The sequence below is a fragment of the Cherax quadricarinatus genome, chromosome 8, assembly GCF_038502225.1.
Source record: "Cherax quadricarinatus isolate ZL_2023a chromosome 8, ASM3850222v1, whole genome shotgun sequence".
In the NCBI taxonomy this organism is placed as follows: Eukaryota; Metazoa; Arthropoda; class Malacostraca; order Decapoda; family Parastacidae; genus Cherax; species Cherax quadricarinatus.
In genome coordinates this window covers 23516576-23543238 of record NC_091299.1, presented here as the reverse complement: position 1 = coordinate 23543238, position 26663 = coordinate 23516576, and the positions used below count along the sequence as shown (strand labels likewise).

General features: G+C 46.1%; 1 protein-coding gene across 12 annotated transcripts in view; it reads right to left on the bottom strand.

Moving 5' to 3' along the window:
- The window catches only part of LOC128685474 (serine-rich adhesin for platelets), a 316490-nt gene extending 290852 nt beyond the window's left edge, over positions 1–25638 (bottom strand). For 6 of the 12 annotated variants that reach the window (XM_070082955.1, XM_070082952.1, XM_070082950.1 and 3 more), the window contains exons 1-2: positions 18930–18973; positions 17567–17844 (exon numbers count right to left, since the gene is read on the bottom strand). The gene's annotated coding sequence lies outside the window, so the exon portion shown is untranslated. Of the gene's footprint in view, positions 1–17566; positions 17845–18906; positions 18998–24474; positions 24556–25289; positions 25406–25444 lie in introns of those variants that run through there. The other 6 variants (XM_070082944.1, XM_070082945.1, XM_070082947.1 and 3 more) reach the window with 6 other exon arrangements.
- Positions 25639–26663: the final 1025 nt, after the last annotated feature.

Sequence of the window (26663 nt, the reverse complement as noted above, 5' to 3'; positions counted from 1 at the left end):
AGAGAGAGAGGATCCAGTAGCGATCAGTGAAGAGGCGGGGCCAGGAGCTGAGTCTCGACCCCTGCAACCACAATTAGGTGAGTACAATTAGGTGAGTACACACTAACACATACACACACTAACACATACACACACTAACACACACACACACACACACACACACACACACACACACACACACACTAACACACACAAATACACACACTAACACACACACACATACACACACACACACACACACACACACACACTAACACACACACACACACACACACACTAACACAGACACACACACACACACACACACACACACACACTAACACATACACACACTTACACACACACACACACACACACACACACACACACTAACACACACACACACACACACACACACTAACACACACACACACACACACACACACACACACACTAACACACACACACACACACACACACACACACACACACTAACACACACACACACACACACACACACACACACACACACACTAACACATACACACACTAACACACACACACACACACACACTAACACGCACACAAACACACACACACACACACACACACACACACACACTAACACATACACACACTAACACACACACACACACACACACACACACACACACACACACTAACACATACACACACTAACACACACACACACACACACACACACACTAACACACACACACACACACACACACACACACACACACACACACACACTAACACATACACACACTAACACACACACACACACACACACATACACACACTAACACACACACACACACACACACACACACACTAACACACACACACACACACACACACACACACACACACACACACACACTAACACACACACACACACACACACACACACACTAACACACACACACACACACACACACACACACACACTAACACACACACACACACACACACACACATACATACACACACACACACACACACACACACACTAACACGCACACTAACACAAGGTCAAGCTGGTCCTTGCATCTTGGCAATATAAACAATGACTTGTTTTACAAGTGAAAAGTGATGTATCAGAGCTTCCTGTTAAACAGCAGCAACAGCACGTGTTGACAGCCTGAGTGGATACATTACAGTGTGTTTAGCGGTCATAGTGTCTAGGTAACACTATACAATGTTACTATATCCACCACTACATCACAGTTTCCAACACTATGCCATGCAAGCACTATGCAGCACTATACCCAGTGTTTATAGCACTATTCCAGTGTTTATAGCACTGTACCAGTGTTTTTAGCACTATACCTGTGTTTATAACATTATACCTGTGTTTCCAGTACAGTTTACTTGGTATTTCTAACACTGTAACATTGTATTCAATAATCATGTTGAAAGTAACGTACACACACACACACACAACCTAGTACACACAACCTAGCAATCTAAGAACAGCATTCCGACATCTCAGTAAGGAATCGTTCAGAACTCTGTATACATAAGAAAGAAGGAACACTACAGCAGGCCTAATGGCCCATGCAAGGCAGGTCCAAGTCTCCTACCGGCTTAAGCCAATGCCCCAACCTAGTCAGGGCAGGCCACATCCACTTAAGGAAGGAACACGACAGATGACCTAGTAGCACAAGCTAATCAAGTCCAGCTCACACCCACCCACACCCACTCATGTATTTATCTAACCTATTTTTAAAACTACACAACGTTTTAGCCTCAATAACTGTACTCGGGAGTTTGTTCCACTCATCCACAACTCTATTACCAAACCAGTGCTTTCCTATATCCTTCCTGAATCTGAATTTTTCCAACTTAAAACCATTGCTACGAGTCCTGTCTAGGCTAGATATTTTCAGCACGTTATTTACATCCCCTTTATTTATTCCTGTTTTCCATTTATACACCTCAATCATATCCCCCCTAATTCTACGCCTTTCTAGAGAGTGCAGATTCAGGGACCTCAGTCTATCCTCATAGGGAAGATTTCTGATACATGGGATCAACTTTGTCATCCTCCTTTGTATGTTTTCCAGAGCATTTATATCCATTCTATAATACGGTGACCAAAACTGTGCAGCATAATCTAAATGAGGTCTAACCAAGGATATATAGAGTTGAAGAACAACCTGAGGACTCCTATTATTTATGCTTCTTGATATGAAGCCAAGGATTCTGTTAGCTTTATTGCGAACACTTATGCACTGTTGTCTTGGTTTCAGATTACTGCTAACCAGAACTCCTAAATCTTTTTCGCAATCCGTAATATTAAGATCTACATTATTTAGTTTATATGTGGTATGGTTATTTTCCTGTCCAACATTTAGAACTTTGCATTTGTCTATATTAAACTGCATCTGCCACTTCTCCGACCACTGCATCAGTCTATTCAAATCTTCCTGGAGTGCTCTAATGTCCTCGTCAGAATGAATTCGACGGCCTATTTTGGTGTCATCGGCAAACTTGCTTATGTCGCTCTTTATGCCCTCATCAATGTCGTTTATGTAGATTGTGAACAACAGGGGGCCCAACACTGACCCCTGTGGAACACCGCTCGTGACGCTTCCCCACTCTGATTTCTCCCCATTTATGCAAACTCTCTGCTGCCTATTTGTCAACCATGCCTCTATCCAGGAAAAAATTTCTCCTCCTATTCCATGTGCCTTAATTTTCCTCAATAGTCTCTGATGTGGGACCCTGTCAAAAGCCTTACTGAAGTCCATATACACAATATCATATTCATTACCATGATCTACCTCCTCAAATACCTTAGTGAAAAAAGTTAATAAATTAGTAAGGCAGGAACGCCCTTTTGTAAAACCATGCTGAGATTCGTTGATTAATATGCGCTTTTCAAGGTGGCTACGAACTGCCTCGGCAATTATTGATTCCATAAATTTTCCCACTATGGAGGTTAGGCTTATTGGTCTATAGTTCGAAGCTAAGGACCTGTCACCTGCTTTGAAAATAGGTATCACATTTGCCATTTTCCACTTATCTGGCACCATGCCAGTCTGTAGTGATATGTTGAAAAGATTAGCCAAAGGTTTGCTAAGCTCCTCTTTACATTCCTTTAGAACCCTTGCAAACAGTTCATCAGGGCCTGGGGATTTGTTAGGTTTTAATTTATCTATTTGTCTAAGAACCATGTCACTTGTGACCCTAATCGTGCATAGTTTACTATTGTCCTGTTCTTCACACTTTATTATTTCTGGAATATCGCTAGTATCTTCCTGTATAAAAACTGAAAGGAAGTAAGTGTTAAAAATTCTACACCTTTCCTTGTCACTGTCGGCGAGCTGACCCGAGTGACTTTTGAGTGGGCCTATCTTGTCCCTGATCTTACTTCTGTATACCTGAAAGAATCCTTTTGGGTTAGTCTTCGATTCTCTTGCAACTTTAACCTCATAATCTCTTTTTGCTTTTCTTATTCCCTTTTATTTCTCTCTTTAACTGAATATATTGATTTCTTAATTGCCCCTCTCCTCTTTTAATTTGCCTATATATGCCTCTCTTTTGACCAACGAGATGTTTTATCATTTTCATCCATTTAGGATCATTGATCAGATTTCCTTATTTGGAACATAAGTTGTCTGAGCAGCTAGAACTATGCCCTGGAAAACGTCATATCGGCAATCATCACCACCTACCTGACCCATAGTCAGGTCATTCCAGTTCAGCCCACCCAAGTAATTTTTCAGTCCTATGAAATCAGCCAAGCAGAAGTCAGGGACAGAGACTTGATTGCCATTATTAGGGGAATTCCATGATATATTAAAACTGAGTGATTTGTGATCACTTTCCCCAAGCTCATCATTAACCTCAAGATTATTAATTAGCGTTTCCCTGCTGGCAAGAACCAAGTCAAGCAGGTTATTTCCTCTAGTTGGCTCTGTCACAAACTGCTTTAAAAAAAATCCTGAATCGTATCAAGAAAATCACTTGATTCTAAATTTCCTGTCAAATTGCTCCAGTCAATCTGTCTATAGTTGAAATCTCCCATTATCACAACATTTTCGTATGTAGAGGCCTTACGAATTTCATCCCATAGAAGTTTACCGCACTCCCTATCAAGATTTGGGGCCCTGTAAATCACACCCAAAATTAGTTTTTCACGGCCCTCGAGAAGCTGTAACCAAACAGATTCAGTGGCTGACGCTTCTAATTTTATATCTTGTCTAACACAACACTTTAAATTGTCTCTGACTTACATCGCTACTCCACCACCCTTCCTGTTGACCCTGTCAGTGTGGAATAATTTATAGCCTTGTATGTGACATTCAGAAGGCATCTCTCTATCTTTCAGATTGAGCCAGGTCTCTGTTATAGCAATGATATCTATGTTTCCTGCACTTGCAATTAATCTTAGCTCATCTATCTTATTTCTTACACTCCTGCTATTAGTATAATAGACCTTAAGGGAGCTAGTCCCTTGCTGCCCTCTGCTGTCTCCCTTTGTTTACTGACCTGATCTATTGTCTTTATTTATAACTTCATGATGAATGTCTTTTATACATTTACTGTTTACAACCCAAGTGTTGCAACCTGACTGTTTCCCACACACACCCATACCTCTATCTTCTATCAGTTTAAAATCCTAGGCATTTCAGCAGTGGCCCTCTCGATTGAGTTTGCAAGAGCTACCACCCCGGCCCCAGAAAGATGTACACCATCCCTTGCATACTTATCATGTTTGCCATAAAAGTTGTCCCAGTTGTCAATGAATGGGATTGCAAGTTCCTTGCAGTATCTGTCTAGCCAGCAATTTACACCAATTGCCCTAGACAACCATTCATTGCCCACTCCCCTTCTAGGCAAGATGCTACATATAATTGGGACCCCTCCCTTAGACTTAATTAAATCTATAGCTGACCTGTACTTATCTAGCAGCTCTTCTCTCCTACCCTTCCCAATATCATTTCCACCAGCACTGAGACAGATAATAGGCTTGTTCCCATTACCTGACATGATATTATCCAACCTGTCGACTATGTCACTAACACCAGCTCCTGGGAAGCACACTCCATCTCTTACCTTCTTATTCCTATCACAGAAGGCACGGTCCATATATCTTACCTGTGAGTCACCAACCACAAGTATGCGCTTACCTCCATTTGCAGGGGAAGTAGTACCTTTACCTTCACTGGCCACTGAAGTACATTCATCCTGAAGAACAGAGAAGCGATTTCCTACCTTCAAATCTTCTCTCTTAACTTTCCTTATCTTGATGCTCTTCCCATTACTGGGAACCACTTGCCACTTGTAGTAGGTGCTGGACTGCACCTCACTGCTGGTAGCCGTTGCTACCTCCCCACCTACAGCTTCCTCGCAGCGAGAGAGAGACTGCACCTCGCTGCTGGTAGCCTCATTCCCCTCCACCATATCAGCCACCTCACACTCGCTCCCAACCCCATTGAGGTGAACCTTCAGCCTCCTAATTTCCTCTTGGAGAAGCAAGACTTCCTCCTTCAACTCTCCAACCTCAATTTTTAAAACACTGCAAAAGCAAGCCATGGCTTTGTAACCGTCACAATTGGAAGTTGAAGACTCAGATGAGTCACTGGGATGTTAGGAAGTACTTCTTCAGTCACAGAGTTGTTAGGAAGTGGAATAGTCTGGGAGGTGATGTAGTGGAGGCAGGATCCATACATAGCTTTAAGAAGAGGTATGATAAAGCTCATGGAGCAGGAAGAATGACCTAGTAGCGACCAGTGAAGAGGCGGGGCCAGGAGCTGAGTCTCGGCCCCTGCAACCACAATTATATGAGTACGTACACACACACACACACACACACACACAAACACACACACACACACACACACACACACACACACACACACACACACCGCAGGGGTCAGTCCTAGGACCAGTGCTGTTTCTGGTATTTGTGAACGACATGACGGAAGGAATAGACTCTGAGGTGTCCCTGTTTGCAGATGACGTGAAGTTGATGAGAAGAATACACTCGATCGAAGACCAGGCAGAACTACAAAGGGATCTGGACAGGCTGCAGACCTGGTCCAGCAATTGGCTCCTGGAGTTCAATCCCACCAAGTGCAAAGTCATGAAGATTGGGGAAGGGCAAAGAAGGCCGCAGACGGAGTACAGTCTAGGGGGTCAGAGACTACAAACCTCACTCAAGGAAAAAGATCTTGGGGTGAGTATAACACCAGGCACATCTCCTGAAGCGCACATCAACCAAATAACTGCTGCAGCATATGGGCGCCTAGCAAACCTCAGAACAGCATTCCGACATCTTAATAAGGAATCATTCAGGACCCTGTACACCGTGTATGTTAGGCCCATATTGGAGTATGCGGCACCAGTTTGGAACCCACACCTAGCCAAGCACGTGAAGAAACTAGAGAAAGTGCAAAGGTTTGCAACAAGACTAGTCCCAGAGCTAAGAGGTATGTCCTACGAGGAGAGGTTAAGGGAAATCAACCTGACGACACTGGAGGACAGGAGAGATAGGGGGGACATGATAACGACATACAAAATACTGAGAGGAATTGACAAGGTGGACAAAGACAGGATGTTCCAGAGATTGGACACAGTAACAAGGGGACACAGTTGGAAGCTGAAGACACAGATGAATCACAGGGATGTTAGGAAGTATTTCTTCAGCCACAGAGTAGTCAGTAAGTGGAATAGTTTGGGAAGCGATGTAGTGGAGGCAGGATCCATACATAGCTTTAAGCAGAGGTATGATAAAGCTCACGGCTCAGGGAGAGTGACCTAGTAGCGATCAGTGAAGAGGCGGGGCCAGGAGCTCGGACTCGACCCCCGCAATCTCAACTAGGCGAGTACAACTAGGTGAGTACACACACACACACACACACACACACACACACACACACACACACCAGTGTAAACTTCCTCAGCAGATGTAAAAATCAAGACGATGTGTTGGACGGACCTGGACTCTTAACTACTCACACAGAGACGTCGTCATAAGTTATATCCTCCCATGTACAGTTTATCTGTGTATTCCACAGTATTGTGACTTCGTATTCCTCACCAGAATTATCCTCAGCAATCATCATACACTTAAACATCGATAAATGCAAGAATTTAAGACATTATTGTCTATCGGAACTCATTGTCTATTATAACTCATTAATGTCTACTGTAACTCACTATCGTCTATTGCAACTCCCTATGGTCTACTGTAACTCAGCGTCTATTGTAAGTAGCTCATTACCACTAACTTAAAGAACGTTGAGGTCTACTTCCTGGACTCGTTAAGTTCCTCACTGACCTTTAGACTACCTTTTAAAGGAAGAGACTATAGCGTGTGGTTCAGGCATGAAGAGATTACAGCAGTGTTAGTGATGAATACACAAGAATGCTTTGGTGGCTTTCCTTAATGAATTACATCGTTTTGCCTCACAAATCACGTACCGACACTCCATGAGCATGACAAATGCTCCAGCTAACATTGCGCATCCTTGAAGCTCACTTCAAAACATTTATTCGAACACTCATTGACTCTTGCACAGCCTTTACCTTCCAGACACTCGACACAGTATTGTAAGGCACCATAACCTGTGTACATGTTTCAGACACTCGTCACACAGTGTTATAAGAGTGTCCTGGAAACATCTTCAATCATTAACGTGACACTTGACATGTTACTTAGACTACTGTCACAACTACTTCTGGTTACAAGAATGTAGATGAGAGTATTTACGAAGCAACATGTAAACATACAGGCCTCGTTACAATTATTTCTGGCAGTACGACATGTACACCAATGATGGTCACACAAGCTATGCAGTCTGCCTCATGATCACTAAGACACTGAAGTATTATGTGCTTAAATACTGGGTTACTATTAACGCTGTATTCACAAGGAAACATAAATCCTGAAGGAGTGAGAGAGCTCCTGGTGAATGGGAGGTAATTAGGTTTGATTTAAGGGAAGATATACTCAAGGCAGAAGATGCAAAATAGTTACTGTGAAAAAAAAAAATTGCTAAATTCCAAGAGCTTCGTGATTTCTCACTGTTCCTTGGTAATGTGAGAAATCACGAAAACTCTCGGAATTTCACTTCACAGTAGTTGTTTTGCATACTGTGATACTACCTGTTTACTGTGATCTTATTGCAGTTGTGTGTACACAACCGAGGATATGGGTGAAAGGACACGGAGTACACTTAGGATATTTTGATTTTTAGTGACCAATAGTCTCAGGACCGCAACACATCCAATAAAGATGACCTAAGTGTTGACACTTGTGTTGTCATCCAGACTCAGCAGGATTTCATGACAACAAGAATGATGTGTCTGACCAGTCTGGCGATGACACCTACACCCTGACACCTGACTCATTTCCCTTCCCTTACACCCTTTCTGCTCTTGCTGGACCCTTCTACCATTTCTGCTCCTGATAGTCCCTTCCACTTCTGCTCTTGCTAATTCCTACTGCCCTTTCCGCTCCTGCTAGTCACTTCCACGAAAGTGGTATACAATACCGACAAGCAGAAGAGTACAACAGTTGGGTAACTTTATTGTTAAAACGTTTCACCTACACGGTAGGATTCTTCAGTCATATACAGAGGCGAATAAATATGGAGACAGCAGTAGTGGTGACGTAAAGACGATATGATCAGTCCATAAACCTTGAGGACGTTCTTGAAATAGTCAGTCCCACAGACTGGTCTGGAACAATGTCACATTGTCCTAGACTATGGATCCAAACCCACGGTAGGCTAGTGCCAAACTTCACAGGTCAGTGCGCTAACCACTGGACCAGTGGCTCTAATAGGATTCATTCAACTAGATATATTCCAATACACCATAGGGAGGTTACCATTGGTTCTACAGTTACCACAAATCCAGGTTTTTACAACCGACACCCCACACCAGCGTGGCCTGTTGCAGCACGATTACGGAACTAAGGTATAAGCAACACCGAAGAAAACTATTCGGATTATCCATTGACGGTTAGTTATCCAAGAGAATTAATAACCTAGGAAGGTTAATAACCAAGAATAACCAATGAAAGCCAAGCAGTGTGGCTTATTTCTAGTGTGCTCCTTCGGTCCTCCCCCAGGATACAGCCACAACAGTCAGCTAACCCTACGCATATTTATTTACTGTTAAGTAAATAAGGGTAACAGGTGGTAGGAGACTTGCCCATTCACCTCGCCTCGCCCCAGATTCTTCAGCTGTGAGCTGGGGGGTCAGAGTACAGGGCTACCTGGAGGTTACCTGGAGGTTATTCCGGGGATCAACGCCCCCGCGGCCCGGTCCATGACCAGGCCTCCCGATGGATCAGGGCCTGATCAACTAGGCTGTTACTGCTGGCCGCACGCAGTCCAACGTACGAGCCACAGCCCGGCTGATCCGGCACTGACTTTAGGTATCTGTCCAGCTCTCTCTTGAAGGCAGCCAGGGGCTTATTGGCAATTCCCCTAATGCTTGATGGGAGGCTGTTGAACAGTTTTGGGCCCCGGACACTTATGGTGTTTTCCCTTAGTGTACCAATGGCGCCCCTACTTTTAATTGGGGGCATTTTGCATCGCCTGCCCAGTCTTTTACTTTCGTAGGGAGTGATTTCTGTGTGCAGATTCGGGACCATTCCTTCCAGGATTTTCCAAGTGTAGATTATGATATATCTCTCCCTCCTGCGTTTCAACGAGTACAAGTCAAGTGCTTCCAAGCGTTCCCAGTAGTTAAGGTGCTTGACAGAACTTATACGTGCAGTAAAGGATCTCTGCACACTCTCTAGATCTGCGATTTCACCTGCTTTGAATGGAGATCCCTTCTGCCATCCAATACCCTCGCTTCCTACCCTACCCTGCAGCGCTGTATAGCCCTTGTGGCTTAGCGCTTCTTTTTGATTATAATAATAATTTGAATGGAGATGTTAATGTACAGCAGTATTCCAGCCTAGAGAGAACAAGTGATTTGAAAAGGATCATCATTGGCTTGGCATCTCTCGTTTTGAAGGTTCTCATTATCCATCCTATCATTTTCTTTGCACGTGCGATCGTGGCACTGTTGTGATCCTTGAAAGCGAGATCCTCAGACATTACTACTTCCAGGTCCCTTACATTATTTTTCCGCTCTATTGTATGGCTGGAGTCAGTAGTATACTCTGTTCTAGTTATTATCTCCTCCAGTTTTCCATAACGGAGTAGTTGGAATTTGTCCTCATTGAACATCATATTGTTTACCGTTGCCCACTGGAAAACTTTGTTTATATCTTCTTGGAGGTTAACCGCGTCCTCAGCAGATGACAGCCTCATGCAGATCCTAGTATCATCCGCAAAGGATGATACGGTGCTGTGGTGTATATCTCTGTCTATGTCTGATATGAGGATAAGGAATAAGATGGGGGCGAGTACTGTGCCTTGTGGAACAGAGCTCTTCACTATGGCAGCCTCCGATTTAACTCTGTTGACCACTACTCTTTGTGTTCGATTTGTTAGGAAGTTGAAGATCCATCTCCCCACTTTCCCAGTTATTCCTTTAGCACGTATTTTATGGGCTATTACGCCATGATCGCATTTGTCAAATGCTTTTGCAAAGTCTGTGTATATTACATCTGCATTCTGATTTTCTTCCAGTGCATCCAAGTCCATGTCATAGTGATCCAGTAGTTGTGAGAAGCAGGAGCGACCTGCCCTGAACCAATGTTGCCCTGGATTGTGCAGATTTTGGGAATCCAGGTGATTTGCAATCCTGCTTCTTAGCACTCTTTCAAAGATTTTTATGATGTGGGATGTCAGAGCTATTGGTCTATAGTTCTTAGCAAATGCTTTGCTGCCACCTTTATGGAGTGGGGCTATATCCGTTGTTTTAAGTGACTGTGGAATTTCACCCATGTCCAAGCTCCTCCTCCATAGTGTACTTAGGGCAAGCGAGAGGGGTTTCTTGCAGTTCTTAATGAAAACAGTTCCACGAGTCTGGGCCCAGGGCTGAGTGCATAGGCATGTTGTCAATGGCTTTTTCGAAATCTATCGGAGTTAGGGTAATGTCGGAAATCTGGCATACATTTATGGAGTTTTGAGGCTCATTCATGAAGAAATCATTTGGGTCGTCGATCCTCAGACCGATTAGTGGTTCACTAAACACAGAGTCGTACTGGGATTTCAATATTTCACTCATTTCCTTGTTGTCATCTGTGTAAGTCCCATCCTGAGTAAGGGCCCGATACTAGATGTGGTATTTGCCTTGTTTTTGGCATATGAAAAAAAATATTTTGAATTTCTTTCAATTTCACTAATAGCTTTAAGCTCCTCCTGCCTGCCCTGGTTCCTGTAAGAGTCATTTAACTTAAGTTCGATAGTTTCCACTTCCCTGGTCAGCTCCTCCTTTCGTGTATCAGATATTCTAGCACTCCTGAAGAGCTCAGTGACTCTTCGTCGTCTTCTGTAGAGGGAGCATCTTTCTCTCTCCAGTTTACTCCTGCTCTTCTTCTTTCTTAGGGGAATATGCCTAGAACATGCTTCGGCTGCCAGGAAGTTGATCCTTTCAAGGCACTGGTTTGGATCCATGTCATTTAAGACATCTTCCCAACATGTTTCGTTTAGGACATGGTTTACCTGGTCCCCATGACCCGGTCCATGACCAGGCCTCCTGGTGGATCAGCGCCTGATCAACGAGGCTGTTACTGCTGGCCGCACGTAGTCCAACGTACGAGCCACAGTTGTAGATGAATGGTTCGGAGAACCGACATGTTGAATTAGACACATGTGCAACTCTTGGGTATCTTTATTGAGGAAACGTTTCGCCACACAGTGGCTTCATCAGTCCATACAAAGGAGAAACTTTGTATGGACTGATGAAGCCACTGTGTGGCGAAACGTTTCCTCAATAAAGATACCCAAGAGTTGCACATGTGTCTAATTCAACAACGTACGAGCCACAGCCCGGCTGATCAGGCATTGACTTTAGATGTCTGTCCAGCTCCCTCTTGAAGACAACCAGGGGTCTACTGGTTGTGTTGAGCACATGGTTGGTGGTAAATTATGCAGGTTTAGCCTAGAATAACCTATTAGTGTGAGGGTTTATATAGTGTGAGATTTATTGAGAGTTTAAAATAATGAGGGTTTATATAGTGTGAAGTTTTAATGAAAGGGTTTATATAGTGTGAAGTTTTAATTAGAGGGTTTATATAGTGTGAAGTTTTAATGAGAGGGTTTATATAGTGTGAAGTTTTAACGAGAGGGTTTATATAGTGTGAAGTTTTAATGAGAGGGTTTATACAGTGTGAAGTTTTAATGAGAGGGTTTATATAGTGTGAAGTTTTAATGAGAGGGTTTATATAGTGTGAAGTTTTAATGAGAGGGTTTATATAGTGTGAGGGTTTATTAAAACAGTGTGAGGGGGTTTCTCAAACAAATTTTGTGAAGACTATTTGTTACTGGTAATCATATTTATGTAAAGAGAGTTATACATACGGGTCCATGAGCTAGAGCTGGACCCTCACAGACAACTGTGCACTAGTGCAGAGAAACAAATGTAAAAGTTAAACCATAATCTGCTTCACATTTTTTTACCCAAGGGACAAAAACCTGTATCGAGTGTGTGTACACACAACACTCCGTGCGCATTATGTACACACACATACAAACACTACATGCGCACTGTGTGTGTACACACAACACTCCGTGCGCATTATGTACACACACATACAAACACTACATGCGCACTGTGTGTGTACACACAACACTCCGTGCGCATTATGTACACACACATACAAACACTACATGCGCACTGTGTGTGTACACACAACACTCCGTGCGCATTATGTACACACACATACAAACACTACATGCGCACTGTGTGTGTACACACAACACTCCGTGCGCATTATGTACACACACATACAAACACTACATGCGCACTGTGTGTGTACACACAACACTCCGTGCGCATTATGTACACACACATACAAACACTACATGCGCACTGTGTGTGTACACACAACACTCCGTGCGCATTATGTACACACACATACAAACACTACATGCGCACTGTGTGTGTACACACAACACTCCGTGCGCATTATGTACACACACATACAAACACTACATGCGCACTGTGTGTGTACACACAACACTCCGTGCGCATTATGTACACACACATACAAACACTACATGCGCACTGTGTGTGTACACACAACACTCCGTGCGCATTATGTACACACACATACAAACACTACATGCGCACTGTGTGTGTACACACAACACTCCGTGCGCATTATGTACACACACATACAAACACTACATGCGCACTGTGTGTGTACACACAACACTCCGTGCGCATTATGTACACACACATACAAACACTACATGCGCACTGTGTGTGTACACACAACACTCCGTGCGCATTATGTACACACACATACAAACACTACATGCGCACTGTGTGTGTACACACAACACTCCGTGCGCATTATGTACACACACATACAAACACTACATGCGCACTGTGTGTGTACACACAACACTCCGTGCGCATTATGTACACACACATACAAACACTACATGCGCACTGTGTGTGTACACACAACACTCCGTGCGCATTATGTACACACACATACAAACACTACATGCGCACTGTGTGTGTACACACAACACTCCGTGCGCATTATGTACACACACATACAAACACTACATGCGCACTGTGTGTGTACACACAACACTCCGTGCGCATTATGTACACACACATACAAACACTACATGCGCACTGTGTGTGTACACACAACACTCCGTGCGCATTATGTACACACACATACAAACACTACATGCGCACTGTGTGTGTACACACAACACTCCGTGCGCATTATGTACACACACATACAAACACTACATGCGCACTGTGTGTGTACACACAACACTCCGTGCGCATTATGTACACACACATACAAACACTACATGCGCACTGTGTGTGTACACACAACACTCCGTGCGCATTATGTACACACACATACAAACACTACATGCGCACTGTGTGTGTACACACAACACTCCGTGCGCATTATGTACACACACATACAAACACTACATGCGCACTGTGTGTGTACACACAACACTCCGTGCGCATTATGTACACACACATACAAACACTACATGCGCACTGTGTGTGTACACACAACACTCCGTGCGCATTATGTACACACACATACAAACACTACATGCGCACTGTGTGTGTACACACAACACTCCGTGCGCATTATGTACACACACATACAAACACTACATGCGCACTGTGTGTGTACACACAACACTCCGTGCGCATTATGTACACACACATACAAACACTACATGCGCACTGTGTGTGTACACACAACACTCCGTGCGCATTATGTACACACACATACAAACACTACATGCGCACTGTGTGTGTACACACACACAGGAAGTGGGGGCAGGATCTACACATAGCTTTATGAAGAGATACGATAAGCTCTTGGAGCAGGGAGAGAGCGGACTTACTAGTGATCAGCGAAGAGGCGGGGTCAGGAGCTGTGAATCGACCCATACAACCACAAATAGGTGAGCACACACACCCAACATTCAATTAACAATTTTCCGATGAATGACTTTCACGAAGTGCTGTTTAAGGTCTGTTATATAATTTCATTAGCATAAAAAAAATTGCCCGAAATACATTTCTGTAGAATATTGTGGGTGGGAGTGTAACTCGGAACATGCCTGGAGGCAGAACCTCACGCAGGTGCTGGAAGTGTACCTCCTACATACTTCCTATCATACACTACTCAAGGATGCAAGGCTCTCTTAGTGGGACAGTGTCCGCCACCAAAGCAGTGCCCGTCTTAGGTACTATCGCAACCTGTGCCCACACCGATTGTCGAGTCGTGGAGTTAAATTCGCACAGGGAGACGTGGGTGCTGAAGAGATCGTGTGGTAGTATGGGTGCTGGAGTGAATGTGGTAGTGTGGGTGCTGGAGTGATCGTGTGGTAGTGTAGGTGCTGGAGTGAATGTGGTAGTGTGGGTGCTGCAGTGATCGTGTGGGTGCTGGAGTGATCGTGTGGTAGTGTGGGTGCTGGAGTGAATGTGGTAGTGTGGGTGCTGGAGTGAATGTGGTAGTACTCACCTAGTTGAGGTTGCAGGGGTCGAGTCCAAGCTCCTGGCCCCGTCTCTTCACTGGTCGCTACTAGGTCACTCTCCCTGAACCGTGAGCTTTATCATACCTCTGCTTAAAGCTATGTATGGATCTTGCCTCCACTACATCGCTTCCCAAACTATTCCACTTCCTGACTACTCTGTGGCTGAAGAAATACTTCCTAACATCCCTGTGATTCATCTGTGTCTTCAACTTCCAACTGCGTCCCCTTGTTGCTGTGTCCCATCTCTGGAACATCCTGTCTTTGTCCACCTTGTCAATTCCTCGCAGTATTTTGTATGTCGTTATCATGTCCCCCCTATCTCTCCTGTCCTTCAGTGTCGTCAGGTCGATTTCCCTTAACCTCCTCGTAGGACATACCCCTTAGCTCTGGGACTAGTCTTGTTGCAAACCTTTGCACTTTGTCTAGTCTCTTTACGTGCTTGGCTAGGTGTGGGTTCCAAACTGGTGCCGTATACTCCAATATGGGCCTAACGTACACGGTGTACAGGGTCCTGAACGATTCCTTATTAAGATGTCGGAATGCTGTTCTGAGGTTTGCTAGGCGCCCATATGCTGCAGCAGTTATTTGGTTGATGTGCGCTTCAGATGTGCCTGGTGTTATACTCACCCCAAGATCTTTTTCCTTGAGTGAGGTTTGTAGTCTCTGGCCCCCTAGACTGTACTCCGTCTGCGGTCTTCTTTGCCCTTGCCCAATCTTCATGACTTTGCACTTGGTGGTATTGAACTCCTTGAGCCAATTGCTGGACCAGGTCTGCAGCCTGTCCAGTGATTGTGGTAGTGTGGGTGCTGAAGTGATCATGTGGTAGTGTGGGTGCTGGAGTGATTGTGGTAGTGTGGGTGCTGGAGTGAATGTGGTAATGTGGGTGCTGGAGTGATCGTGTGGTAGTATGGGGGCTGGAGTAATTACATGTGGTAGTGTGGGTGCTGAAGTGATCGTGTGGTAGTGTGGGTGCTGGAGTGAATGTGGTAGTGTGGATGCTGGAGTGAATGTGGTAGTGTGGGTGCTGGAGTGAATGTGGTATTGTGGGTGCTGAAGTGATCGTGTGGTAGTGTGGGTGCTGGAGTGAATGTGGTAGTGTGGGTGCTGGAGTAATCGTGTGGTAGTGTGGGTGCTGGAGTAATCGTGTGGTAGTGTGGGTGCTGGAATGATCATGTCGTATTGTGGGTGCTGAAGTGCTTGTGTGGTAGTGTGGGTGTTGAAGTGATTGTGTGGGTGCTGGAGTGATCGTGCGGTAGTGTGGGTGCTGGAGAGATCGTGCGGTAGTGTGGGTGCCAGAGTGATCGTGCGGTAGTGTGGGTGCCAGAGTGATCGTGCGGTAGTGTGGGTGCCAGAGTGATCGTGTGGTAGTGTGGGTGCCAGAGTGATCGTGTGGTAGTGTGGGTGCCAGAGTGATCGTGTGTTATTTTTAGTGCCAGAGTGATCGTGAGGTAGTGTGGGTGCCAGAGTGATCGTGTGGTAGTGTGGGTGCCAGAGTGATCGTGTGGTAGTGTGGGTGCCAGAGTGATCTTGTGGTAGTGTGGGTGCCAGAGTGATCGTGTGGTAGTGTGGGTGCCAGAGTGATCGTGTGGTAGTGTGGGTTCCAGAGTGATCGTGTGGTAGTGTGGGTACCAGAGTGATCGTGTGGTAGTGTGGGTGCCAGAGTGATCGTGTGGTAGTGTGGGTGCCAGAGTGATCGTGTGGTAGTGTGTGTGCCAGAGTGATCGTGTGGTAGTGTGGGTGCCAGAGTGATCGTGTGGTAGTGTGGGTGCCAGAGTGATCGTGTGGTAGTGTGGGTGCCAGAGTGATCGTGTGGTAGTGTGTGTGCCAGAGTGATCGTGTGGTAGTGTGGGTGCCGGAGTGATGCGTGCTGCTGTTCGTTACCCTTGGTGTGTACTGTGTCAGGATCATCCTCAACTGAGGCCTCAAATGATTCAACATCTACTGAGTACTGCCTGCCGGGGAGTGAACCTCACTCCACCACCACCTCAGGGGCTCAATCTAATGCGTACACTTTCCCACCACGTAAATGACTCGGGAAATCCTAACAAGATTGTAAACAAATTACAGCACGAGTGGGGGTCTAACTCATGGCCTGTGAGAGCTGTAAGACTCACCTGCCATGGCTTCCAGCATCGCACATTCCATGATTCATTAGTTATCTGAATTTATCCCGTCCCTGTCCCCTATGCTCCCTCACTCTTGAGTTAATGGGACTTGTAAATGGTCCAAGTCGGATCGAAACGCTGTTATAAGTTTCTCTCTCCTACGTGCGGGTTATTTGTGTAAATTTGACTTTCTTTTACCACACCAGCCGTCTCCCACCAGGGTGACTAAAAAACTAACATTCACCAACATTCATTCAACAGAGGACCTTCAAGGTGGTATGATTGTACACCTTTTTATTATCTTTTTCATATGTCATTCATGTTACTAATGTTACTTACCGCGGGTGGAGTCAGTGGTTGATCAATCAATACGTTGAGACCAGTGCAAGATGTAGTGCTGATGCCAGGGTGATGGTAGTAGTAGTAGCAGTAGTTGTAGTTTTCGTTGTAGTAGTGTTATAGTAACAATGGACAGTTGTAGATTCAGGTAGTTGCGAGGGTCAAACTGTCAAAAACACTGTTCTTTCCCTGTACACTGCCTCTGCTCCGTCACTGTTGTCTACCATAGTTCATTTGGTTTATCACTGTGCAGCAGCACCAGTGTTCACATGGGTACACTAGAAGTAGACTAAAGTATTAGTCTCAGTGCCTCATGAAGGCGGTAGATGAACAATGTATGCCAGTCATGTCATCTAACACTACCAACTCTGTTAAATAACACTACCAAACACCGTCATCCAACACTAACAATCAATCAACAATAGCACTCATCCAACAATACCGCAGTCAACCAATACTACCAGTCAACCAACACTACCAGACTCAACCAACACTACCAGACTCAACCAACACTACCAGACTCAACCAACACTACCAGACTCAACCAACACTACCAGACTCAACCAACACTACCAGACTCAACCAAAACTACCAGACTCAACCAACACTACCAGACTCAACCAACACTACCAGACTCAACCAACACTACCAGACTCAACCAACACTACCAGACTCAACCAACACTACCAGACTCAACCAACACTACCAGACTCAACCAACACTACCAGACTCAACCAACACTACCAGACTCAAATAACACTACCAGACTCAACCAACACTACCACTCATCCAACACTATCAAACTTACCCAACTGTGCTATTCATCCAACAATATCAACCAACACTACCACTCACCCAACATTATCAAGTCAACCAACATTACCAAACACTGTCAGCCACTATCACTCAACCAACACTACCCAACGTCACATAACTCTGGGTAACAGGTCATCTTATAAATCTAATTTTAAAGTTACCAAAGCGCCAATTAGGATACAAGAAATAACTGCGTGTATTTCAACAGTTACTATGAGTGACGATCACTCAAGTTCCACACTACAGCATCCAACTGACTCTCACTGACCACCAGTCATCACAGCTCCACAATTGTGTTAATGGAGAAATTGTTCTCTTTTTCGTATGTATCAAGCGTTTCAGGCCAATTGCATCATAATAAAAGTCATAGTATCCAAAACAGGATCAGTATATTGTAACATTGATGAAATTATTGGTGATCTTAAGTGCACATGTGTCAGGTAACGCACATTTTTGGTTTCATTTTCTGAGTCTACCAACTGAATGTTCAGTCAAAACGCCAACAATGAATGGGAAGGAAATACAAGAAAATGCAGAGTAAAACTACACGTGTACGCAGCCCCGTGGTCGTGGGCAGACTGAAGACAGGTGGCGTGGCTCTGAGCCTGGGTGTGTTGGTGGTGTGTTGGTGGTGTGTTGGGGTGGTGGTATGTTGGGGCGGTGGTGTCTTATGTTGGTGGTGTGTTGGGGCGGTGGTGTCTTGTGTTGGTGGTATGTTGGGTTGGTGGTCTCTTGGGTTGGTGGTGTGTTGGGGCGGTGGTGTCTTGTGTTGGTGGTATGTTGGGTTGGTGGTGATTTGTGTTGGTGGTGCGTTGGGGCGGTGGTGTCTTGTGTTGTGGTGTGTTGGGGCGGTGGTGTTTTGTGTTGGTGGTATGTTGGGGCGGTGGTGTATTGGGGAGGTGGTGTCTTGTGTTGGTGGTGTGTTGGGGTGGTGATGTCTTGTGTTGTGCTGTGTTGGGGCGGTGGTGTCTTGTGTTGGTGGTATGTTGGGTTGGTGGTGTCTTGTGTTGGTGGTGTGTTGGGGCAGTGGTGTCTTGTGTTGGTGGTGTGTTCGGGTGGCGGTGTCTTGTGTTGGTGGTATGTTGGGGCGGTAGTGTCTTGTGTTGGTGGTATGTTGGGGCGGTGGTGTCTTGTGTTGTGGTGTGTTGGGGCGGTGGTGTCTTGTGTTGGTGGTATGTTGGGGCGGTGGTGTCTTGTGTTGTGGTGTGTTGGGGCGGTGGTGTCTTGTGTTGGTGGTGTGTTGGGGTGGTGATGTCTTGTGTTGGAGGTGTGCAGGGTTGTGATGATGGTGGTGAGCAGGTTTGTGATGGTGAGCAGGGTTGTGATGGTGGTGGTGTGCAGTGTTGTGATGGTGGTGAGCAAGGTTGTGATGGTGGTGGTGAGCAGTGTTGTGATGGTGGTGAGCAAGGTTGTGATGGTGGTGGTGAGCAGTGTTGTGATGGTGGTGAGCAGGGTTGTGATGGTGGTGGTGAGCAGTGTTGTGATGGTGAGCAGGGTTGTGATGGTGGTGGTGAGCAGGGTTATGATGGTGGTGGTGTGCAGGGTTGTGATGGTGGTGGTGAGCAGGGTTGTGATGATGATGGTGTGCAGTGTTGTGATGGTGGTGGTGTGCAGTGTTGTGATGATGGTGGTGTGCAGTGTTGTGATGGTGGTGGTGTGCAGTGTTGTGATGGTGGTGTGCAGTGTTGTGATGGTGGTGGTGTGCAGTGTTGTGATGGTGGTGGTGTGCAGTGTTGTGATGGTGGTGGTGTGCAGGGTTGTGATGGTGGTGCTGAGCAGTGTTGTGATGGTGGTGAGCAGGGTTGTGATGGTGGTGGTGAGCAGGGTTGTGATGGTGGTGAGCAGGGTTATGATGGTGGTGGTGTGCAGGGTTGTGATGGTGGTGGTGTGCAGTGTTGTGATGGTGGTGGTGTGCAGTGTTGTGATGGTGGTGTGCAGTGTTGTGATGGTGGTGGTGTGCAGGGTTGTGATGGTGGTGGTGAGCAGTGTTGTGGTGGTGGTGAGCAGGGTTGTGATGGTGGTGGTGAGCGGTGTTGTGATGGTGGTGAGCAGGGTTGTGATGGTGGTGGTGAGCAGGGTTGTGATGGTGGTGGTGAGCAGTGTTGTGATGGTGGTGAGCAGGGTTGTGATGGTGGTGAGCAGAGTTGTGATGGTGGTGAGCAAGGTTGTGATGGTGGTGGTGAGCAGTGTTGTGATGGTGGTGAGCAAGGTTGTGATGGTGGTGGTGAGCAGTGTTGTGATGGTGGTGAGCAGGGTTGTGATGGTGGTGGTGAGCAGTGTTGTGATGGTGAGCAGGGTTGTGATGGTGGTGGTGAGCAGGGTTATGATGGTGGTGGTGTGCAGGGTTGTGATGGTGGTGGTGAGCAGGGTTGTGATGATGATGGTGTGCAGTGTTGTGATGGTGGTGGTGTGCAGTGTTGTGATGATGGTGGTGTGCAGTGTTGTGATGGTGGTGGTGTGCAGTGTTGTGATGGTGGTGTGCAGTGTTGTGATGATGGTGGTGTGCAGTGTTGTGATGGTGGTGGTGTGCAGTGTTGTGATGGTGGTGGTGTGCAGTGTTGTGATGGTGGTGGTGTGCAGGGTTGTGATGGTGGTGCTGAGCAGTGTTGTGATGGTGGTGAGCAGGGTTGTGATGGTGGTGGTGAGCAGGGTTGTGATGGTGGTGAGCAGGGTTATGATGGTGGTGGTGTGCAGGGTTGTGATGGTGGTGGTGTGCAGTGTTGTGATGGTGGTGGTGTGCAGTGTTGTGATGGTGGTGTGCAGTGTTGTGATGGTGGTGGTGTGCAGGGTTGTGATGGTGGTGGTGAGCAGTGTTGTGGTGGTGGTGAGCAGGGTTGTGATGGTGGTGGTGAGCGGTGTTGTGATGGTGGTGAGCAGGGTTGTGATGGTGGTGGTGAGCAGGGTTGTGATGGTGGTGGTGAGCAGTGTTGTGATGGTGGTGAGCAGGGTTGTGATGGTGGTGAGCAGAGTTGTGATGGTGGTGGTGAGCAGGGTTATGATGGTGGTGGTGTGCAGGGTTGTGATGGTGGTGAGCAGGGTTATGATGGTGGTGGTGTGCAGGGTTGTGATGGTGGTGGTGTGCAGTGTTGTGATGGTGGTGGTGAGCAGGGTTGTGATGGTGGTGAGCAGGGTTATGATGGTGGTGTGCAGGGTTGTGATGGTGGTGGTGTGCAGTGTTGTGATGGTGGTGGTGTGCAGTGTTGTGATGGTGGTGTGCAGTGTTGTGATGGTGGTGGCGTGCAGGGTTGTGATGGTGGTGGTGAGCAGTGTTGTGATGGTGGTGAGCAGGGTTGTGATGGTGGTGGTGAGCAGTGTTGTGATGGTGGTGAGCAGGGTTGTGATGGTGGTGGTGAGCAGGGTTGTGATGGTGGTGGTGAGCAGTGTTGTGATGGTGGTGAGCAGGGTTGTGATGGTGGTGAGCAGAGTTGTGATGGTGGTGGTGAGCAGGGTTATAATGGTGGTGGTGTGCAGGGTTGTGATGGTGGTGGTGAGCAGGGTTATGATGGTGGTGGTGTGCAATGTTGTGATGGTGGTGGTGTGCAGTGTTGTGATGGTGGTGGTGTGCAGTGTTGTGATGGTGGTGGTGTGCAGGGTTGTGATGGTGGTGGTGAGCAGTGTTGTGATGGTGGTGAGCAGGGTTGTGATGGTGGTGGTGAGCAGTGTTGTGATGGTGGTGAGCAGGGTTGTGATGGTGGTGGTGAGCAGTGTTGTGATGGTGGTGAGCAGGGTTGTGATGGTGGTGGTGAGCAGGGTTATGATGGTGGTGGTGTGCAGGGTTGTGATGGTGGTGGTGAGCAGGGTGGTGATGATGATGGTGTGCAGTGTTGTGATGGTGGTGGTGTGCAGTGTTGTGATGATGGTGGTGTGCAGTGTTGTGATGGTGGTGGTGTGCAGTGTTGTGATGATGATGGTGTGCAGTGTTGTGATGGTGGTGGTGTGCAGTGTTGTGATGGTGGTGGTGTGCAGTGTTGTGATGATGGTGGTGTGCAGTGTTGTGATGATGATGGTGTGCAGTGTTGTGATGGTGGTGGTGTGCAGTGTTGTGATGGTGGTGGTGTGCAGTGTTGTGATGATGATGGTGTGCAGTGTTGTGATGGTGGTGGTGAGCAGGGTTATGATGGTGGTGGTGTGCAGTGTTGTGATGATGGTGTGCAGTGTTGTGATGATGGTGGTGTGCAGTGTTGTGATGATGATGGTGTGCAGTGTTGTGATGGTGGTGGTGTGCAGTGTTGTGATGGTGGTGGTGTGCAGTGTTGTGATGATGGTGGTGTGCAGTGTTGTGATGGTGGTGGTGTGCAGTGTCATGATGGTGGTGGTGAGCAGGGTTATGATGGTGGTGGTGTGCAGTGTTGTGATGGTGGTGGTGTGCAGTGTTGTGATGGTGGTGGTGAGCAGGGTTATGATGGTGGTGGTGAGCAGTGTTGTGATGGTGGTGGTGTGCAGTGTTGTGATGGTGGTGGTGTGCAGTGTTGTGATGATGGTGGTATGCAGTGTTGTGACGGTGGTGGTGTGCAGTGTTGTGATTGTGGTGGTGTGCAGTGTTGTGATGGTGGTGAGCAGGGTTGTGATGATGGTGGTGTGCAGGGTTGTGATGGTGGTGGTGAGCAGGGTTATGATGGTGGTGGTGAGCAGTGTTGTGATGATGGTGGTATGCAGTGTTGTGACGGTGGTGGTGTGCAGTGTTGTGATTGTGGTGGTGTGCAGTGTTGTGATGGTGGTGAGCAGGGTTGTGATGATGGTGGTGTGCAGGGTTGTGATGGTGGTGGTGTGCAGTGTTGTGATGGTGGTGAGCAGTGTTGTGATGGTGGTGGTGAGCAGGGTTGTGATGGTGGTGGTGAGCAGGGTTGTGATGGTGGTTGTGTGCAGGGCTGTGATGGTAGTGGTGAGCAGGGTTGTGATGGTGGTGGTGAGCAGCGTTGTGATGGTGGTGGTGAGCAGGGTTGTGATGGTGGTGGTGAGCAGGGTTGTGATGGTGGTGGTGAGCAGGGTTGTGATGGTGGTGGTGTGCAGAGTTGTGATGGTGGTCGTGTGCAGTGTTGTGATGGTGGTGTGCAGTGTTGTGATGGTGGTGGTGTGCAGTGTTGTGATGGTGGTGGTGAGCAGGGTTGTGATGATGGTGGTGTGCAGTGTTGTGATGGTGGTGGTGAGCAGGGTTGTGATGATGGTGGTGTGCAGGGTTGTGATGGTGGTGGTGTGCAGTGTTGTGATGGTGGTGAGCAGTGTTGTGATGGTGGTGGTGAGCAGGGTTGTGATGGTGGTGGTGAGCAGGGTTGTGATGGTGGTTGTGTGCAGGGCTGTGATGGTAGTGGTGAGCAGGGTTGTGATGGTGGTGGTGAGCAGGGTTGTGATGGTGGTGGTGTGCAGTGTTGTGATGGTGGTGGTGTGCAGTGTTGTGATGGTGGTGGTGAGCAGGGTTATGATGGTGGTGGTGTGCAGTGTTGTGGTGGTGTGCAGTGTTGTGATGGTGGTGGTGTGCAGTGTTGTGATGGTGGTGGTGTGCAGTGTTGTGATGGTGGCGGTGTGCAGTGTTGTGATGGTGGTGGTGTGCAGTGTTGTGATGGTATCAACATTCATCAACACGTACGGGAAGGGGGGCACCCTGCACTCAACAACACGCACCTGCCCAGCATCTCACAGAATTTCACTTCACCACACTAACATCCACTCAAAAACAACAACCCCTGGGTGTGTGTTACTGTAATGTGGTCATGTTGGAACTGATTGAAGCTAGTCAATTATAACACTGGGTTTTAGAGATAACCTTGACCCCCCCCCTGGCATCAGCAGTGCCACTCCTCCCACTGATGCTTATCACAATTTCTCACCCACTGCTAACTTCAAATTATTATTCTTTTTCTGTTATTACTATATTATTAGTTATAATAATATTATTTCTGTACAAACATCGTGTTATGTGGAAATACATTTCCTGATGAATTTGTGCCAATCATATTTAGTCCAAGGTAGAAGACAACTCCAGTTCACTGGCTCGTTATCTTTTGCTCAAATATCAGTAAAATTATCGACAATATGTCACCTAAGGATTCAACGGCACATTAATGAGACATTGATCACGGGAACGTTTCACTCACCAGGTTTGTAAAGCTCGTAGAGATCGAAATGTAGCCGTAATGTCTCGCCAATTTCTCTTGTGTTCCTTTAGTCACCATCATCAAGGCGTCCTTGAAATGACCCCAAGGGAAATATATCACTTTGTCTGACTATTTTAGGTTATCCTACGTGATTTCCACATGTTAAACTATATATGATAAATTGTACTTATGTGTACCTGTACTTAAATAAACTTACTTCAAGGATAAAAAGATAAATGTCATTTGTGTTAAGATTCAGAGAAATGTGTGGTCAGAGGCGGCCAGCATCCGGTGTAAAGAGGTGAAGGTCTCAAGTAAATGTATCTTTAGGAATGTTAGGTCATTTCTTCACCTTCCTGGCACTGAGGAATGCCACGAAGTGATATATCGAAGCCTGCAGACCTCCCAGGCACTGAGGGATGTTAGGTCACTTATGTATCTACTCTTCCTTTACCACATTAACAAATTATTGGTATATTTGGTCTGATGAAGTTAGAAGCAAAAGTATCTAGTAGCACAGTGACTCATATTTATGTTCAAAACAATTATAAACATTTAATGAACATTATTGTTTTTAATTGCCAAAAAATAGTGTAAGCCATGATGCTGTAGTATGAGCTAGAGTCAGTTTTTAAGTCATGCCAAGCTCAAAATATAGACTTCAGTGGCTGAATTATTATCTTGATTTGTTTGTTGTGATGCAGAGGTGTTGTTAAGGTTAATGATGATGCGTCTAGCAGTGAATTTACGCTGCTAGGACATCTGCAGGGAATTGTAGTCGACGGGATATTAACAAGCAAGGCGACATATCTTACACAAGCTTAACATCACCACTCTTTAGTAGTTGATGAGACGCAGATGCAGAAAATCCTTGAAGTATGTGATGGGAACCAGCAGTCCAAAAGTGTGTATGTGTGTGTGTGTGTGTGTGGAGGCAACAGCAGCAGTCACACACCTGCTCAACACATACCTCTCAAACTAATCTTTAACCATACGATCACAAGTAATTGACATTATCAAGTACAGTTTATCTAATAAATGAACGGTATTCACTGGTACAGAGCGGCAGGACGCTATCTCGCCGAGAAAGAACGAATTATGGTGGAGAAGCAGTCGACACAAGGGTAGACCCCAGCCAGCCACCTGTGTCTCCATGGTAACGTGTACCACCCCACTCACTGCTTCACATGCTTCTGACGTACATATCTTCCCTTAAATAAAACAAATAAGTTTTTTTTAGGCTTTGGTTATATACAATTTTTTTTTGTACGTTGATCTTAATGCCACACATGTTATGGCCACTTAAAAAGATACAGTACGTATATTTAACCTAAGATAACCCAAGTCAAACACTGACTTATTTCCTCTGTATTTTTATCTGAAAGACGTCTCGCCCACCAGGAACATTACCAGTCTAATACATACATGAAAGAGGAGACTTGTACATGACGAGTCACAGACTTACACTTCACACTCATAAAAGTCACTTCTCTCATGTCTCTGTATTCGACTGGAGTATACCTGGAGAGGGTTTCGGGGGTCAACGCCCCCGCGGCTCGGTCTGAGACCAGACCTCGTGATGGATCAGGGTCTGATCAACCAAGCTGTTATTGATGACCACTCATAAACTAACATACGAACCACAGCCCGGCTGGTCAGGTACTGACTGTAAGTGCCTGTCCAGTGCCTTCTTGAAGACAGCCAGGGGTCTCTTGGTAATCCCCCTTATGTATGCTGGGAGGCAGTTGAATAATCTTGGGCCCCGGACATTTATTGTGTCGTCTCTCAGTGTACTCGTGGCGCCACTGCTTTTCATTGGGGAAATGTTACATCTCCTGCCGAGTCTTTTACTTTCATAGGGAGTGATATTCGCTCCCTATGAGGGTTAGTCACCCTCTAGGATTTTTCAAGTGTATATTATCATGTATCTCTCTTGCCTACGTTCCACGGAATACAAATCTAGGGACTTCAACCGCCTAGTGGTGGGCGAAACGTGTCTTGGACAAATAGACACAAATGTCTTATTCAGGTTATTACAAATGTTTTATTCAGGTTAGTTAACCAGCCTTAAAATCTATGGATCACTGAAAGGGTCATTAAGGCTGCCTGTACCACCAGTCAAGAATACTTTAATACTCTAAAATGAGGATTAAAATAAACTTAGTGCATATACACTGAGATATACACCT